Here is a 12136-nt window from a genome sequence, read left to right as displayed (position 1 = left end):
TCAGCGGGTCAGGCAGCATCTCTGGGGAAAAGGAATAGGTAGCTTTTTGGGTCGAGACTCTTCTTCAGAAGAAAGGAAGAATGGAAGGTTTAGCGGAGTGACCTATTGGCCATGTTGGGAGAAGCTATGCCTTGAGATGCAAGTGCTGTGTGTTGACAGTAAGTGTTGATGCTTTACCTCGAAAGGTTACAGTGAGGGGGTGAGTAGAGGTGACGGCAGGTTAAGGTACAGTCTGTTGGTTTTTGTGTGTAATTCTTCCTGAGCGTCCAGTAAAACATAGCAGGTAGGATGGTGGAGTGCTTCTCCTGCGGGATATGGAAGGTCAGGGAGCCTTCCAGTTTCTCTGAGGACTACAACTGTGGGAAGTGCACTCAGCTGCAACTCCTGGCTGACCGTGTGAGGGAACTGGAGGTGTGGCAAGGTGACCTCAGGATCGCCCGGGTTTGTGAGAGTGTCATAGTAGGAGTTCAAGTGACATGGTCGCACCTAAGATGCAGGCAGAAAGCAGGTGGGTGACCAGCAGCAAAGGGAGTAGGCAGAGAGTGTAGGAATCTCCTGTGCCCATTCCCCTTGAAAATAGGCACCCTTTTAGATACCGTTGAGGGGAATGACCAGTCTGGGGAGACCAGTGGCGGCAGTCAAGTCTATTAAAGTATCACTGAATCGTTGAACCATTGAATTGGACTTAATTGAAGATGGGTTGGTTAGTAATTTTGCAGACGGCACCAAGATTGCTGGAGTTGCAGACAGTGAGGAAGTCTGTCAAAGTATTCAGCAGGATATAGATCAGCTACAGAAATGAGCAGAGAAATGGCAAATGGATTTTAATCCAAGCAAGTGTGAGCTGTTGCACTTTGGGAGGCTGAATGTAAGGGGAAAGTGTACAGTTAAAGGCAAGATCCTCAATGGCATTGAGGGATCTTGGGGTCCAAGTCCTTTGCTCACTGAAACACATGAAGATAGAGTGGCAAAGAAGTTGTAAGGTATGCACGCCTTCATTGATCAGGGCACTAAGCAAAAGATTTAAGAAGTCATGATGCAGCACTATAACACTTTGGTTAGGGTGCATTTGGAGTGTCGCGTCCAATTCTGGACAACCCCTTAAAGGAAGGATGTGGCTTTGGAGAGGGTGCAAAAGAGCTTTACCAGAATGCTGCCTGGATAAGATGGTATTAGCTACAAGAAGAGGTTGGACAGACTTGGATTGTTTTCTATGGAACGCCAGAGAACTGATAGAACTATATAAAATTATTGGACATAGATAGGGTAGACAGTCAGAAATTTTACCCCAGGTGGAATTGTCAAAGACTAGAGGACATGGCATTAGGGTGAGAGTGGTAGAGGTTAAAGGAGATGCATGGGGCAGCTATTTTTACCAAGAAGATGATGGGCGCCTGGAACGTGCTGGTGAGGCTGATACGATAGTGGTGTTTATGGGGCTTTTGGATAGGCACGTGGATATGCTGAGAATTGAGGGATATGAATCATGGGCATGTAGATGAGATTAGTTTATCTCAACATCATGTTCGGCAGACATTGTGGACCGAAGGGCCTGTTCCTTTGCTGTATTGTTTTATGTGCTATGTTCTGATTGGAAGTTTTAGTACTAACATGGTTTTGAAAGCCAATTTATATTTATTTGGTTCTATACACTAAACTATTATTCCTCTTTTTCATTTGAATAATACTGTTAGTGTTTTTCTGCATCCTGTTGGGTGAAGTATGAGAGACCAATGTCACGAGTAAAGAAAAGAAAAATCATGGAAATATGCAGAGCAACCTTTGTGAATCTCTGTTCTTTCAGATTTTAGTTTGTTCTGAACTTGCCTCAAAACTGACTATACCAGGCTCAGCCAGGACTGCGTTACAAGAGGTACAAGAGATATCACTTGAAAGGGCATCAATATTTCACTGTTTTCCTCACATCATCAGATTCTACCAGTTACACTGTTTCCTTAAAATATAATCAAGAGCTCGACATCAGTAAAACACAAATGTACTTTGAGGAAGAAATAGATTTCTGCCCAGTAAAGGAAAGGGGTAATAAGCAAAAATCGTAAAGTGGAATTGATTTATTCAGTCGTGAAGAATGTTGGTCATGACGCACATAAATTAAAAATGATCTTGTTTCCAACCATAGCACCAAGCCAATAAAGGAACTCGCCTTCTTCATCCTATGTTTTTAAGGGGCATTTTAGAGAAAGAACAAGTTAGAGATGTGGGAATAGTCAGAGAGATACTGTATTCTGGAGCTTATGGCCTCAACAACTGTGAACATGGCCTTTGTTTATTAGGATTAGTTTGCCTCAATTGAAGATGCTTCTGAGCAATTGTTAATATAATAAAAGGATAAATAAAAGCCTCTGATATTCTATTTTCCAACAAGAATTGTACTACAACTGCAAGATACCATCAGCTGTGAAATACAACAGGAAGGGTTAATAAACAAAAGTTAATTTCTACCCCCATATCTTCCAATACACAAAGCATTCAGAAATATAATTTTGTTTAAATGTGCAGTAACAAATTTTATAAAGACAGATGTCTAGAAATTGGATGTCCCCCTTCTAAATGGGTACTGACTTTAGTTCCAATGCCAAAGTGAATGCCCGAATAAAAGAGTAACTTGGTGATATATGATATTGAAGTAATTTGGGTAATTTGAATCAATTTTCCTTTATGAAAACAGTGCCTGTGTTTCCTGGAAATGACTGGAGACAGAGCTTGCAGCTGCTACTTCACTGCTGCACCGATTGCTGGGAAGTGAGTTATTGCACAGAAGAGCACTCTCGTCAGTTGCCAACAGCAACATAAGCTGGAATGAAGGTGAGTGAAAGTGATGGGAATGTCAAGGGATGGAGAAACTTCTTTAATATTGGTAGTCAGTTCCTGAGCCACAAAGTCCCCAAACCAAGTCCCCAGACCATTCAGGCAGAGCTCACCGTGCTAATCGCTGCAGGGCATCAATATTTCTCTCGTGTAAGTAATCCAGCCTGCAAACATTTTCTTCAGTACAGTGTTCAATCAGGTAGACCACTGAGCCCAACGTCAATGACCTATTTGCCCACTTTAGTTCACTGTTAGGAGGTGACATAGTGGAGTTTGCTCTTTGTTTTGTTCTGAGTGAAAAATGCTGTTTACAGATTGCTCGTATTCATTACATGTCTACCAATTAGCTTGAAATGAATGCCCTCGGGAAATAACATCCACACTGGGCAAACCACAGCTAGAAGTTCCTGATTCAATTTCCCAGTGGGTGGGACGTGATGGAAAATGGGTATAATAAAGCTGAAACATGTGCAAAATGATTTTTAATGCAGTTTATGGAGACAAATGGACCAATTTCTAAATTAAGATGGCAAAATGCATAAAAATTAAGGCTTAATTCTTTTTTTAAAATTACATGTTAACTTGATACAGACACCCTAACTTAGCATTAACTGGGTGGTGCCCATTCATCTGGAATTGGCCTCTCCTTAAAGAACATTAATTAGATAGTTTGAGAAGGCACATGGAATACAACTAAGGTGCAGCAGTTGAGAACTCAACACTAGTAATGAACACAGTGCTACTTTTAGTTTATTTATGCAAGCCTGTGCGAAGGACAGCCTGTTAGTGAAGAATTTAGTCTTAGTTTAGATTCCCCCAAAATAATCTAAAATCCCATTTGTCAGACGATGCAAGAAGGGATGCATCAACATAGTCTCATGAAGGATTAAAATACAGCTATCGGCTGAATTCACTTCACAAAACATTTGTTTATTGATTTGAAATATGTCCTCAGTGGGAGTAAAATTATTAAGCAACTACATATTTAAAGTATTAAATATTGCAAACCTTAGTTCAAGTAGTGAGTGCAGTATTGTGCTCACAGTGCAGCAAGCCTTGTCAAGATTTAGACATCAAGCTGCATGGATCCACTGGAATAAAATAAATGAGAAAACTACTTAAAAATTTGTGTTTCTGTTCATTGGAAGTGTGCAGACAATGAGAAAATATAGTGAAGTGTTTAAAATCATGAAACGGCAATAAAAGGAATTAGAAATACGAGTGTGGCTGATGCTTAATGGCTGATACAATTGCTACTGTGTGTTGTATTTGGCTGCTGCAATTCTGTTCAGTGAAATGAGTTGGGAGGAGGGGAGGACAATTTCTGGTTCATAGTTAAGAAAATCAGATGATGCATCCTCAACTCTGCAATTTCTTCAGTCTTGAACAAGGCAGTTGCCATACCAGGCTGTGATATATCCAGATAGGGTAGGATGCTTTCTATGGTATACCTATCGAAATTGGTAAGATTCAATGGAGACATACTGAATTTCCTTAGCCTTCCAAAGAAGTAGAGGCACTGGTGTGCTTGCCTGGCTGCAGTGTCATTGTGATTGAACCAGGATAAATTGTTGGTGATATTTACACTTAGAAACCTGAACCTCACCATCGCCATTTCAGCACCATTATTAAAGAATGGGGTGTATACTCCACTCTGCTTCCTGAAGTCAATGAACACTAATCTGTCATTTGATGTATTTTGGAAACTTGTAAATAGAGTTAGTGCAGAATTTGGCATATTGGGCTAGTCTCATTTATTTGCATTTTGCCCATATCCCTCGAAACTCTTCCTATTCATATATCTATCCATATGTTTTTCGTAAGTCATAATTATAACTATTTCTATAGATATGGCTACCCTCTGAGTGAAACAGTTGCCCCTGAAGTCCCTCTTAAATGATTTGCCTCTCATCTTAAACTAATGCCCTCTAGTTTTAGAATCCTCTACCCTGGCAAAAAAGACTGAATGTTCACTATATCCATGCCCCTCATGATCTTGTACATCTCAATAAAGCCATCCCTCAGCCTTCTTTACCCCAAAGAAAAATGGCCCAGCCTATCCAATTTCTCTCTGTAACTCAAACCCACAAGCCTAGACTACATCCTGGTGAATCTCTTTCTAACTTAATGACATCCTTCAGGTAGCTGGGTGGCTAGAAGTGCACACGATACTCCAATGACTTGCACAGCTGCATCATGGTATCCCATCTTTTGTACTTTGTACCCTTCCCAATGAAAGCAATTGTGCCTAACGCCCTCTTCACCTCACTGTCCACCTGACTCTCCATCTTCGGGGAACCATGTACTCTCAGATCTCTGTATTCTGTAACACTCTCCAGGACTCTACCATTTACTGCCCTGGTTTGATATACTAAAGTGCACCACTTCACACTTGTCCGGGTTAAATTCCATTTGCCATTCCTTGGCCCACCGATCCCAATTGATTTAGATCTTGTTGTAATCTTAGATATCCGTCCTCACTGCCTACTGCACCACCATTTTTGGTGTCATCTGCAAATGTATTCACAATGTCATCCAAATTATTACTGTATATAACAAACAGCAGGAGACACATCACCAAACCTTGCGGTACTCCACTGATCACAGGACTCCAATGAGATAAACAGCCCTCCACAACTACCATTGACTTCTTCCTCCAGGCCAATTTTGAATTCAGCTTGTCTTGAATTCCATGTGATTGAACCTTCCAAATTTGCCTAATATGTGGGACCTTGCTAAAGTCCATACAGACAACGTTCACTGCCCTGCCCTCATTAATCCTCGGTGACCATTTAAAAAAATCTATCAGAGTTGTGAGTTATTATTTCCCACACACAAAGCCATGCTGACCATCCCTAATCAGTCCATAACCAAATACTGGTAGAACCTGTCCCTAAAAATCACCTCCCAGCTCACCCACCATTACGTCAGGGTCATCGGCCTTATATTCCTGGCTTATCCATGCTGCCCTCATTAAATAACGGTACAACATTCCAGTCCACTGAATCTTCAATTGTGGCTAACGATGGCTTAAGTATCACTGCAAGGCCCTCTGCAATTTTCTCCCTAGCTTCCGACAAAGTCCGAGGATGTACAGGCTTTGGGGATTTATTTACTTTAATTGTTTTTTAAAAGCTCTAATACATCCTTTTTGGTAATTCGTATATGATCTAATACATCGCAACTCCTCTGCCTCAATTCCTGAGCATCCATGATCTTTTCGGTAAAATCAGAGACGAGGTTTTCATTCAATCTTTCCCCCATCTCTTGTGCTTCGACACAAAGACAAGCGTGCTGACCTTTAACGCAACCTATTCTAGCCTGAAGTACCCATTTACTCTTAATATATCAGTAGAGTCTCTTGGGACATTCATTTACCTTGCCTGCCAGCTCCAGTTCATGTCTTCTTTTTGCCTTCCTGATTGCTTTCTTAAGTGTCCTCCAACAATTATAATTGCAGAGAGATTCACTTGATTCCAACTGCTCTGATGTAGGCCTCTGATGTAGGCTTCCATTTTCCTGATCAGAGCTTCAACATCTCTTGAAAACCAGGGTTCCCTAAACTTGCCAGTCTGCCCCTCACCCTAAGAGGAACATGCTGTCCTTATACTTTTGCTATCTCGCTTTTGAAAGCCTCCCATGCCAGCCACCCCCATATCTACAAACAGACTCACAAAATCAACCCCTGCTAGTTCTCGCCTAATGTCTCCAAAGTCAGCCTTTCCCCAATTTAAATTTCCTTAAATCTTGAACCAGCCCTATCCTTCTCCATAACCACCGTAAACCTTTCTGTCCTGGGCCTTCTCCATTGCCAGAGTGAAGCCACGCGCAAACCTTGGGGATGGCACCTCATATTCTGCTTGGGTAGCTTACAACCCAACAGAACTAACATTGAATTCTTTAATTTTACTTAATCTCTATCAATTGCTTCTTCATTTCACATTTCTCCCCTCCCCCCTTTCTCTCCTTCCCCCTCCCCACTGCCCCCCCCCCCCCCCCCCCCCCCAGACACACCAATTTCTCTCCTCCCCCTCGATCTACTTTCCTTCCACTTGCTTTACAATTAGCAAATCTTCAATCCTTTTGTCTCACAACTTTTGTTTTTCAACTGTGGCCTTTATCCAAACATCTGACAATCAAACTCACCCTCCACCCCCAAACTGTGTTCATCTATTACCTAGCAATCTTTGTCGTGCCCCTATTCTCTACCAACTTTCTACAAACCCCTACAAACCATCTGAAGAAGGATCCCAACTCAAAATATGACCTATCCATGTCCTGCAGAGATGCTGCCTGACCTGCTGAGTTACTCCAGCACATTGTGTCTTTTTGATAGCCCAGCATCTGCAGTTTCTTGTTTATATAGAATGCGTTGGAGTGATCCACTTTTGCAGTACATCCAGCCAACTTTGCTTTGCCGTCATAGCATGTATGCCTTGCCAGACTCAACAAATCCTTGTGTGCTTAGTCCAGGAGTCTAGCTTGGTCTGGAATTATATCTTGGCATTCCTGATAGATTTACAAAGATCCCCTGACTTGAACATTTCAGACCTGTATTCATCAGAGAATGGATCTCACGGTTCAAGAACACCAGAACTGACTTCATAGGCATACAGTCCTCTACACACTTACTGATGAAGTAGTATTCTCATTTAGGTCAGCTGCTGAGTCCTTGAATATGGACCAGTGTACAAGCAGACTAGTCTTGCAAGTATTTTTGTTCCATGTGAACATATTTAAGCTGACTTTGGTAGTATTTCTCAATGACTTTCCCCTTGTGCACTTTTGCATATTCGTCTTAAACGGGTTAAATGTCCTAGGGGGAGTGTTTGCTAGTGCTGTCGGGGAGGATTTAAACTAATGTGGCAGGGGGATGGGAGCTGGAGCAGAGAGACAGAGGGGTGTAAAATGAGGGTAGAAGCAACAGGTAGCAAGGTGAAAAGTAAAAGTGGCAGGCAGACAAATCCAGAGCAAAAATCAAAAAGGGCCACTTTTCAACATAATCGTACAAGAGGTAAGAGAGTTGTAAAAACAAGCCTGAAGGCTTTGTGTCTCAATGCAAGGAGTATACGTAATAAGGTGGATGAATTAAATGTGGAGATAGTTATTAATGATTATGATATAGTTGGGATTACGGAGACATGGCTCCAGGGTGACCAAGGCTGGGAGCTCAACATCCAGGGATATTCTATATTCAGGCGGGATAGACAGAAAGGAAAAGGAGGTGGGGTAGCGTTACTGGTTAGAGAGGAGATTAAAGCAGTGGAATGGAAGGACATTAGCTTGGAGGAAGTGGAATCGATATGGGTAGAGCTACGAAACATTAAGGGGCAGAAAACGCTAGTGGGAGTTGTGTACAGGCCACCTAACAGCAGTAGGGAGGTTGGGGATGGCATCAAGCAGGAAATTAGAAATGCATGCACTAAAGGCGCAGCAGTTATAATGGGTGACTTCAATCTACATATAGATTGGGTGAACCAAACTGGCAGGGGTGCTGAGGAAGAGGATTTCTTGGAATGTTTGAGAGATGGTTTTCTAAACCAACATGTCGAGGAACCAACGAGAGAACAGGCCATTCTAGACTGGGTATTGAGTAATGAGGAAGGGTTAGTTAGCAGTCTTGTTGTGCGAGGCCCCTTGGGCAAGAGTGATCATAATATGGTAGAGTTCTTCATTAGGATGGAGAGTGACAAAGTCGATACAGAAACAAGTGTTCTGAACTTAAAGAAAGGTAACTTTGAGGGTATGAGGCGTGAATTGTCCAAGATAGACTGGCGATTGATGCTGAAAGGGTTGACGGTGGACATGCAATGGAAGGCATTTAAAGGTCGCATGGATGAACTACAACAAGTGTTCATCCCAGTTTGGCAAAAGAACAAACCAGGAAAGGTAGTGCATCCGTGGCTAACAAGGGAAATCAAGGATAGTATTAAAACAAAAGATGAAGCATACAGATTAGCCAGAAAAAGTAGCATACCAGAGGACTGGGAGAAATTCAGAGTCCAGCAGAGGAGGACAAAGGGCTTAATTAGGAAAGGGAAAATAGATTATGAGGGAAAACTGGCAAGGAACATAAAAACAGACTGCAAAAGCTTTTATAGATATGTCAAGAGAAAAAGATTAGTTAAGGCAAATGTAGGTCCCTTGCAGTCGGAAACAGGTGAATTGATCATAGGGAACAAGGAGATGGCAGACCAATTGAACAAATACTTTGGTTCTGTCTTCACTAAGGAAGACATAAACCGTCTGCCGGAAATAGCGGGGGACCGGGGGTCTAAAGAGATGGAGGAACTGAGGGAAATCCAGGTTAATCGGGAAGTGGTGTTAGGTAAATTAAATGGATTAAAGGCAGATAAATCCCCAGGGCCAGATAGGCTGCATCCCAGAGTGCTTAAGGAAGTAGCCTCAGAAATAGTGGATGCATTAGTGATAATTTTTCAAAACTCTTTAGATTCTGGAGTAGTTCCTGAGGACTGGAGGGTAGCTAATGTAACCCCACTTTTTAAAAAGGGAGGGAGAGAGAAAACGGGGAATTATAGACCAGTTAGCCTAACATCAGTAGTGGGGAAAATGCTAGAGTCAGTTATTAAAGATGTGATAGCATTACATTTGGAAAGTGGTGAAATCATCGGACAAAGTCAGCATGGATTTACCAAAGGCAAATCATGTCTGACGAATCTTGTAGAATTTTTCGAGGATGTAACTAGTAGAGTGGATAAGGGAGAACCAGTCGATGTGTTATATCTGGACTTTCAGAAGGCCTTCGACAGGTCCCACATAGGAGATTGGTGTACAAACTTGAAGCACATGGTATTGAGGGTTCAGTGTTGAGGTGGATAGAAAATTGGTTGGCGGACAGGAAGCAAAGAGTAGGAATAAACGGGTCCTTTTCGGAATGGCAGGCAGTGACTAGTGGGGTACCGCAAGGCTCAGTGCTGGGACCCCAGTTATTTACAGTGTATATTAATGATTTGGACGAGGGAATTGAATGCAACATCTCTAAGTTTGCGGATGACACGAAGCTGGGTGGCAGTGTTAGCTGCGAGGAGGATGCTAGGAGGCTGCAGAGTGACTTGGATAGATTAGGCGAGTGGGCAAATGCATGGGAGATGCAATATAATGTGGATAAATGTGAGGTTATCCACTTTGGCGGCAAGAACAGGAAAGCAGAGTATTACCTGAATGGTGACCGATTGGGAGAAGGGGAGATGCAACGTGACCTGGGTGTCATGGTGCACCAGTCATTGAAAGCAAGCATGCAGGTGCGGCAGGCAGTGAAGAAAGCGAATGGTATGTTGGCATTCATAGCAAGAGGATTTGAGTTTAGGAGCAGGGAGGTTCTGCTGCAGTTGTACAGGGCCTTGGTGAGACTGCACCTGGAGTATTGTGTGCAGTTTTGGTCTCCTAACCTGAGGAAAGACGTTCTTGCCTTAGAGGGAGTACAGAGAAGGTTCACCAGATTGATCCCTGGGATGGCGGGACTTACATATGAGGAAAGACTAGATAGACTGGGCTTGTACTCGCTGGAATTTAGAAGACTGAGGGGGGATCTTATAGAAACATATAAAATTCTTAAGGGGTTGGAGAGGCTAGATGCGGGAAGATTGTTCCCGATGTTGGGGGAGTCCAGAACCAGGGGTCACAGCTTAAGGATAAGGGGGAAGTCTTTTAGGACCGAGATGAGAAAACATTTCTTCACACAGAGAGTGGTGAGTCTGTGGAATTCTCTGCCACAGAAGGTAGTTGAGGCCAGTTCTTTGGCTATATTTAAGAGGGAGTTAGATGTGGCCCTTTTTACTAAAGGGATCAGGGGGTATGGAGAGAAGGCAGGTACAGGCTACTGAGCTGAATGATCAGCCATGATCATATTGAATGGCGGTGCAGGCTCGAAGGGCCGAATGGCCTACTCCTGCACCTATTTTCTATGTTTCTATGTTTCTATGTTAATAATATTTACTTCAACTCCCATTTCTGCATTCCAACCACTTCCTGGCCCCAGGTAGCTGAATCTGAAGATTTAAGCAAATGTATTTTTAAGCACATTAATAAAAAGGGCATCAAATTCAACATTAAACCACAACGTTTCATAGTTGTACTCCTGACTACAGATTAATTGGTCAATTTATAGTGTGATCTCAATGAAAGGACAAGGATCAGTCTGAATCACCTTCACCATAATGATACTGTCAACACTCCCTTTAATCTAAATTATTGCGATTCCTGGAAATTCATGTTGCGTCCCTCCAGTGAGCTGTTTATGGTGTCAGATTACAAATCAGATTCTGCTCATTAAGCTGCACATCAAACATACCTATTTATGATGTTGCTGGGATAGAACTGATCTAAAAGGATCCAAGCAAAATGCGGGCAAATTGGAACCGGTTCAGGTAGATAACTTGGCCATGGGCCAAAGGACCTGTTCTTGCAGTTTATAAATTTGTGACTCTACTTTGACTGAACTGGGTATTTTTGCTTGATGGTACAATGCAGTTCTGGTCACCATACTGTAGGAGGAAAGTGATTAAACTAAAGACGATGTTGAAACGATATGTAAATGCATTGTATTTACAGTATACACTGTAAATGCATTGATTGTAATCATGTATTGTCTTTCTGCTGACTGGTCAGCACGCAACAAAAGCTTTTCACTGTACCTCACCTATTTCTGCAGCTGATCTATATCCCGCTATATATGACAATCTTTGATAACCTTCCTCTCAGTCCGCATCTCCAGCAATCTTGGTCTTTATAACTCAAGCCCTCCAGTCCTGACAATATCCATGTGAATCTCTTTTTCAGTTCAGTTTAATTTATTGTCAATCTTGGTCTCCTACAAATTTACTAACCAACCATCTACCTTTATGTGCAAGTCATTTATAATAATCACAAACAGCAGAGATCGCAGCACAGAGCACTGCAGAATTTCACTGGTCACAGACTGAATATTGTCCTTCCACCACAACCCTCTGTCTACTATCAGTAAGCCAGTCCTGAAATCCATACCGCAAAATCACTGTTGATTCCATGCATCTTAAACTTCTGGATCAGCCTACCATGGGGGTCTTTATCGAATGCCTTACTGAAATCTATGTAGACAACATCCACCACCCCACCCTCATTGATCACCTTCCTTACCTCCTCAAAAATCTCGATCAGGTTCGTAGGACACGCACAAAGCCAGGTTGACTGTCCATGATGAAACCATTCTCTTCCAAATGGGAGTCATTCCTATCCTAAAAAATGATCCCGAAAGGGTCTGTTTCTATACTGTATAACTCCATGACGATAACAAGAAATGTACTGTTTG

The 12136-nt window shown here is 42.3% G+C and overlaps 1 long non-coding RNA gene across 1 annotated transcript in view; it reads left to right on the top strand.

The window, feature by feature from the left end:
• The window catches only part of LOC144600155 (uncharacterized), a 96566-nt gene that overhangs the window by 77357 nt on the left and 7073 nt on the right, over positions 1-12136 (top strand). The window contains exon 4 of the long non-coding RNA XR_013548093.1: positions 2690-2826. This is a non-coding gene — a long non-coding RNA (uncharacterized LOC144600155). The remainder of the gene's footprint in view (positions 1-2689; positions 2827-12136) is intronic.

Source organism: Rhinoraja longicauda, chromosome 14 (assembly GCF_053455715.1).
Source record: "Rhinoraja longicauda isolate Sanriku21f chromosome 14, sRhiLon1.1, whole genome shotgun sequence".
NCBI classification, from domain to species: Eukaryota; Metazoa; Chordata; class Chondrichthyes; order Rajiformes; family Arhynchobatidae; genus Rhinoraja; species Rhinoraja longicauda.
This window is presented reverse-complemented; position numbering and strand designations above follow the sequence as displayed.